At 38.7% G+C, this 5,386-nt stretch overlaps 1 long non-coding RNA gene across 1 annotated transcript; it reads right to left on the bottom strand.

Moving 5' to 3' along the window:
- Positions 1 to 669: 669 nt before the first annotated feature.
- Positions 670 to 5,024, bottom strand: LOC106006300. The gene is made up of 3 exons (XR_001180264.2): positions 4,985 to 5,024; positions 4,636 to 4,729; positions 670 to 1,869 (listed from the first exon to the last, which is right to left on the bottom strand). It is a non-coding gene; the product is annotated as an uncharacterized LOC106006300 (long non-coding RNA).
- Positions 5,025 to 5,386: the final 362 nt, after the last annotated feature.

Here is a 5,386-nt window from a genome sequence, read left to right as displayed (position 1 = left end):
TCATCTCTTCAAGGGAGTGCAGCGTCTCAGTGAGTACTGACTCTGGAGCAGGCACAAGCAAACCCCACTTCCAGGGGTCCCCTGGGAAGGCAGTGGTGGGGAACCCACTGCTCAGCAGATCCTGTTATTTGGAAAGCAGGTGTGAGAGAAGAGCAGTTTAAGCAACCCCAGTGGGGCCCAAGGATGGTGGGGCAAGGGAGAGAGACACAGCTCAGCTGTAAAATGTCAGTGCTCTCCAGAATGCTCAGATGTCTAGAGAAATGATGTTTTCATACTCTAGGTCAGGACACCAAAATAATGCAAATATATCCATGAGAGCAAAGACCAAAATTTTAAATAGAGACAAGATCCTTAAGATTGATCTCTCCTTTGGCCTCAGCCTCCAGGATGGCTCTGCATGGTCCTGTTATTGATTCTGACTTTACCTAAAAATCTGATATTTTGGTCTCTGTGGATGCTTTTACATTGATTTTGATGTTTTAAAATATTGTGTTACAATAATGTATTAGCATTTCCCAGAGGAACAGACTAACAGAATATGTATATATAATATATAAATGTACATAGAAGATTACATATAATCTACAAAACAGTAAGATACATACAATATATATCTTATATATACAATAGAGATATAGACAATAGAGATTTTTCATAAGGTCCCAGCTCATGTAATCATGAAGGCTGGGATGTCCACCCCATCCGCCATCTGCAAACTGAAGGCCCAGCAGGGCTGTTGGTATGGCTCAAGGCCTGAGAGGGGGAGAGCCAACGGTGGGGAATCCCATCCAACTCTGAAGTCCTGAGAGCCAGGAGCACCCAGGTGAGAAGACTGACATCCCAGCCCAACAGTCAGGGCAGAGAGCAAATCCAACATCCCCAACATCTTGTTCTACACAGGTCCTCCACGGATTGGATGTTGCCCGCCCACCACGGCACTGGGTTATCTGCTTTACTCCATCCCAAGAGATACACAGCAATTGCTCAGATGAAAGAGGAGATTGAGAGCCGATGAGAGTACAAGGTAGAAAGAATAGCACAGAGAGAAGACTGGAAGCAAGGAGGCTTGTCTTGGCACAGGCAGGGAAAGGTCAGCCCCTGTGAGGCATGAAACTATAGTTTGGCTGGTTACAAAATAACTAAGTCCGGGAGATGTAATATACACCATTGACTCTAGTCAACAATGCGGTGTCATACCTTTGAAAGTTGCTGAGACAGTACATCTTAAAAGTTCTCATCACAAGGAAAAAATGAGTAGTCCCCTGTGCTGATGGATAGCCACAAGACTCAGTGGGGGTCATTTCATAATATCTACAAATATCAAATCACTATGTTATACATCAGAAACTAATATAATGTTGTCAGTTTGATCTCGAACATAGAGTGGGGAGGACTTTGAAAGCCACCTTAAGTGTTCGGAACTTTACCTATGGATCAATAAGAAGACTTGAAAGTGTTTTAAAGTAAAGACTGGACAGACTAAGATTTCTGCTTTGAGAAACTGACATTCGGAGATGGTACCAGAAGAGGGAACCGTGGATATTGTGACGGCACAGAGAAGAGGGAAGGGGATCAGGACTGAGGTGGGGGCAGCAAGGTCACAGAGAAGTAGGAAAATGTGAGGCATTCATAGATAAAATGATCAGGATTTGATGACTCGTTTAAAGGAGTGATGGGGTAGAAAAAGGAATCAAATGCAATCTCTGTTTCCAGCTCGGGCACCTGAGTGATGGCCAGCACCGTTGCCTGGAAAGCAGGCACGTTAATTACCTTAGGCTTTGCTGTAGGTACAATAGCCGTTGAGGACTGAAATGATTTTGCAGGCTCCTGACTGCACTTATTTACTCCCCAAAGAAGAATCAGATCCTTCTGGACAAAGAGAGTTGGTTTAAAAATAGAAATCAATTACATAAGTTGATTGTTAGACCATGTGATAAGAAATTACAAGTTGTCATTAATCATTTTGAAAAGAAAACAAGTTGATATAAGATTTGACAGTCATGCATGATACAGCAACAGAGTAACAATAGAGGGATCTTGCAAGTGTGGAAGTTCATTTCCTTTTAATTCATCCAGTTGGTGTTACTGGGCTGATTATTCATACATTCTGTAAGCTTAGGTTTCTGAGAGGCTTATCATAGAAAAAAGGTCATAATTTTTCATATTTATTTTGAAGGGGATTGGAATGATTCATTCCATAATATTACGAACGGAGACAAAACGGCCTTCTCTCCCAAGACCCTTGATATTTTCCAAATCTCACTCAAGGATTTTCACTGTGGCTCCCAACAGTATCAGATTTATTATCTCATATGTTTAAGGGGAGAAAAAGGACAAAGCCATTCCAAAGAAAACAAATAAAATCTCACCTTGGGTTTTATATATTTAAAAATATCTATAGCAGTCCATTTGCTCCCAAATTACCCAGAGGCAGAAAGATGGTAGCAGTGGCAGTAATACAGGTTTTCAATCTCCCCAAATCACCCCCACAATAACCAATGGAACAATGAGACAGCAAAGCAAAAACTCGTGGACAACATCTACAACAGAAGTGACAAGAACTTATTCCCATAAGCAGGAGGGGTCAAAGCACTAGCAGCAACAAGACGTGTAGTGACAAGTACAGGAGGAAGAAGCAGGACAAGGGACTTTCAGTGAACAGTTCAGAAATGGTATTACCAACAGTTCGCCCCTCCCAAAGGGAGGGGTCCACTCTGAGCACGAAGAGCTCTTCAGGCCAATCAGACAAGAGCAACCAAATCAGGGAAAGGGCTTTGCCAACTCCAGATGCCCTGCAAACTCTCTGTTTGCTCAGATCACAATGCATTTGAAAGGATAAAGAAAGGCGCCTAGGTGGCGCAGTAGTTAAGAGCCTTTCTTCAGCTGAGGTCATGATCCCAGGGTCCTGAGATCAAGGCCCATATCAGGCTCCCTGCAGGGAGCCTGCTTCTCCCTCTCCCTCTCCCCCTGCTTGTGCTCTTAGATAGATAGAGAGAGAGAGAGAGAGAGAGAGAAATAACATCCTTTAAAAAATAAGACAAAACGATAAAGAAATCTTTGTAACTGGACAAGCTAACATTCGCCATGAAATTATGACAGTGAAGTTATGACAGGTGTTAATATTTCCACACTCAATACTCAACATCACTTTCATAAAGCACAAACTACAGGACATCCTCAGACTGAAAAGAAACTGGGGTGCATTGGATGCACATGGAACAGACCAAAGACACTAAAGACAGAGGAAGGAGAGAGAGATCAAGAGGGAGAAAGAGAGAGAAAGAGAAGAGGCAGACCACAGTGGAAGGAGGAGCAAAGGCAGCTGTCTCAAAAAGGGCAAGTCCATAGAGACCTACCACAATAACAATAGAAATTGGAGCCCTAGGGCATTGAAGCAAGGAAGGAAACTCCAAGGTACCCTACCCTCTAAGAGCACAGAAAACCCATCAGCAATAGCAATGATTGTGTAGGCAACCATATGATATGGTCTTAAAGAAAAAGAGAAAAAGATAATAATCGACAGAGAACACTGTTCTTATAGACAGTGAAATCCAACAATGAAGATATGACCATAAAACAATAAAAACCTTAACTTAAGAGTTCCAAATGAGCTGAGAGATTTGAGGAAATGTTAGGAGCTATGGAAGAATGCCATAAGATGGGAAGAGAACGTGAGATGTTTGGATGAAAAAAAAGCTTGAAAAGTGAGCTGAGTTTGAGAATTGGGAGCAAAAATAATAATAATAATAATAATAATAATAATAATAATAATTTTGGAAAGAAACAAAAATGAGGAGAACAAGTTCAAATCAACATCACAAGAAAAGACAGAAAAGAGAACAGATAGAAAATTAAAAAAAAAAGAAACAAAATAAAGAAAAAGATTAGAAATATTAGATAGAAAGTAATAGATTATTCAAGAAAATGCTGCCAGTATAAAGAAGATCTGAATCTACATATTCAAGCTGGAAAATCAGTTCAGAGCGGCCAAAATGAGACATATTTTAATAAATCCATTGAACTCAAGTAAAATGGAAAAAAAAAAAACCACAAGAAACCTGAACGTGTTTTAGACAACAAAACAAAAATGGCCAAGCCCCTCATTAGAGAAAGAATATAGACTGATATGAGATTCATCATTAGCAACATTTTATGCCATAAGACAATGGAGTAACATTTATATTACAAGATGTAAAAATGTGGGCAACAATTTTGCACCCAGGGAAAGAGAAGTTCAACTTGAAAGCCATATAAAAACTAATGAATATGTAAGAACACAGGGAGTGTTGTTCTTATGTGCCCTTTCTGAAGAAGCCACTTCTGACTCAGACAACCATTTGGTTGCAGAATTGGCACAATGTCAGGCTAAGAACACTGAGTATGTATTTATGCATAAAACTAAGTGAGGGGCATAAGGAAGCCAGTATACAATATAATTGTTATATGATGCAACATATATAATATATATGTATATATATTATAAATACATTATATAATTATACATATACATTATGAATATTTAAACATTATAATGTATATATATACACATTATAATTATATAATAATTATAATTCAAAATTTTCTTTAAAAAGCAATCCCTATAAATCAAGGCAAAATGAAATGAAGAAAACTAACTTCATTCATTTGGTGGTGTAAGCACAGAGTGAGGAAGTTCTTCAAGTGACTTCAAAATAGGCCAGTTGGTGACATATCCCTAGGGATCTGGACCCTGAAAATAAACAAAATAAAATTTGAACTATTTTTACTAATAATATTGGCATTGTTATTTGCAACTATTTTATATTCTATAGGAAAATCAAATAGTTCTGTGAATGTTCTTGGGAATGAACCAAGACTTCCAGCATGAGGGGGGAAAAAAAGATAAAATTCAAGGAGTGTTGAAACTCTATAAACTAAATTTTCAATTGTAAATGGAAATATGAACTAAAAATATAATTTAAAAATATACAAATATATGGCATACCTGGGTGGCTCAATCGGTTAGGCCTCTGACTCTTGATGTTACAGCAGGTTTTGATCTCAGGGTTGTGAGTTCAAGCCCCATGTTGAGCTCCATGCTAGGAGTTCAACCTACTTAAAAGACAAAAAACCCCAACCAAACAAAATATATACTTATGAATATATATGTCAGTGAAACCAAGCCTTCCTGGATAAATGGCTGACTCTAAGTCTCAGGCAAGAAGTTTACGAGATAAGCCTAAAATGTCTTGTAATGTCAAAATAAGTCTAAAACATCACATCAAAAGAACTTAAGAGCCAAACTGAAGAGTCTCTAATTGGCCAACAGGACAATTTGAGCATCAAGTATTAACTGCAATGAATTAAAACTTGTCAACTCTGTTTAAGTCCATTAGTCATGAATGAT

Source organism: Mustela putorius, unplaced genomic scaffold (assembly GCF_011764305.1).
Source record: "Mustela putorius furo isolate JIRA1106 unplaced genomic scaffold, ASM1176430v1.1 tig00000827_pilon_pilon_pilon, whole genome shotgun sequence".
Taxonomy (NCBI): domain Eukaryota; kingdom Metazoa; phylum Chordata; class Mammalia; order Carnivora; family Mustelidae; genus Mustela; species Mustela putorius.
Note: the sequence above shows the minus strand (reverse complement) of the source record. Positions and strands in the feature narration are given on the sequence as shown.